Source organism: Trachymyrmex cornetzi, unplaced genomic scaffold (genome assembly GCF_001594075.2).
Source record: "Trachymyrmex cornetzi isolate Tcor2-1 unplaced genomic scaffold, Tcor1.1 scaffold15, whole genome shotgun sequence".
NCBI classification, from domain to species: Eukaryota; Metazoa; Arthropoda; class Insecta; order Hymenoptera; family Formicidae; genus Trachymyrmex; species Trachymyrmex cornetzi.
This window is the reverse complement of record NW_017296091.1, coordinates 1,358,321-1,360,130: the sequence shown is the minus strand read 5'-3', so window position 1 is coordinate 1,360,130 and position 1,810 is coordinate 1,358,321. Positions and strand designations below refer to the sequence as shown.

Below are 1,810 nucleotides of genomic sequence, written 5' to 3'. Positions count from 1 at the left end.
TGAAGAGAGATGAAAAGAGAAAAGGAGAGAGAAACACGCATGCGGGGTATGGCAGGCGAGCGGCCACCGCACGAACGTGAATGCATTCTTACGAATGCATTCACCCGTGCGCGGTGCGCGAGCGAGCGTGCCGTGATCGCGTATGACGCGCGATCATTAGGTCCATTCGTCTTTCGAACGGCGCTCTCCTGCACTTTCTACTAGAGATCCTGGCTATATGTACGTTCGATTTGGACGCTCCGAGTGCTTTCAGCGCGTCTATCCTTACTCGAGCAAGACAAGTCACGATAACATTAAAATGAATCGGAAATGATTGAAAGATAGCTTTTAATGATCATTTTGGAGTCATTTTGACATCATTTTGATATCATAGTGACTTATTCTGCTTTGGTAAGTTTGTTTTTTATTCTTGCACTCTATGGACCGGCACAATAAGTTGAAGTGAAACAAATATACGTTTGTTTCACTTCAACTAATTGCACCGGTTCAGAAAGTGCAGGAATAAAACCAGATCTCTTATTTTATATTTAAATAAACGATAAAAGGAGAATAATGATTAAAGCATGAGTGACCAAACTGAACGCAGCCTCTATAACGAATCTGGCCAAGAGTAATTTTTGTCAAAATAAGAATGAAGAGATTATTGTTATTATTATTATTATTATTATTATATATATATACATATATACATATATGCTCATTCTAATTTATACTATCTTATTCTAAAAACCGGAGCACGGACTTTTGCATAACGCATGAGAAAATCAACCAATCAGAATCCTTTATTGCATTGTAAAGGAAATGCAGGAATCTTAGTTCATTTTTCATGCGTCATGCGTTATGCAAGACTCTATGTTTCCTAATTTATCGAAGTTATAAACGGCTAATCAAATGTTTGACATTTCGTGGCCAGACTGTTATAGTCCCTACTTTCTACATACAAGCGAAAAAGGGGACAGCGAACCGTACGAACGGATTTAATCATCCTAAGGAGACCAAGAAAGACAAAATAAATGTCGATTCGACGTCGTATGTTGTATTGACCGAATTTATGTCATTTTTTTGTCATGATTCAGTCAGTATGATACTATTTTGACTTTCTTGTTCTCTTTAGAAGTAGTACAGGCGTGTGTGCATATTCTAGCCGTTCGTTTCTCCCCGAAGTGCTTTTGCATACGAGGTGAAGTAGATGCAGGTGAGACAGGCAGGGAAGAGAGAGAGAGAGAGAGAAAGAGAAAAAAAGAAAAAGAGAGAGGAAAGAGTAGAACGTATTTTTCGCGCGAGTCCACGCTCCCCTGCCACGTAACGTAAATATTGCTACGCCGGGGGGGTTGCAGCGACTCCCTCGACGTTTTCTCTCTCGCTCTCCTTTCATCTCTCTTTCTCCCATGGTACTCCCGCATCGACGTGGCTAGGCACATGCACCCGTGCGGTGCAACAATGGCACGCGACATCGCGACTCTCCCTTCCCGACTTGCATTCGAGATCTGCCCCGATCTGCTCGATCGCGCATGTTAACGTTACCAAGTCACAAAGTGATGCGTGCGTCGAAACGACGCGGGAAAATATCGAGAGACGGCTCTTATATTTATTACAGAAAAGGAGATAAAGAGAGAAAGAGGGAGAGAGAGAGGGGGGAGATGAAGTGTGAGGCAGATGAGCAAAAGGAGAGGAAAAAATACACATATATGCGTTTATACACACACGCGTGTGTGTGTGTGTGTGTGTATGTATGCGTGTTGCTTGGCAAACTTTTTTTCTTCGGTTAACTCCGTTTTCTCTCCTGGATAAAGGCGGTGGCAGCGACACG

The 1,810-nt window shown here is 42.4% G+C and overlaps 1 protein-coding gene across 1 annotated transcript in view; it reads right to left on the bottom strand.

Moving 5' to 3' along the window:
• LOC108758026 (membrane-associated guanylate kinase, WW and PDZ domain-containing protein 1) overlaps positions 1-1,810 on the bottom strand; it is a 12,095-nt gene that overhangs the window by 8,599 nt on the left and 1,686 nt on the right. The window lies entirely within an intron of this gene.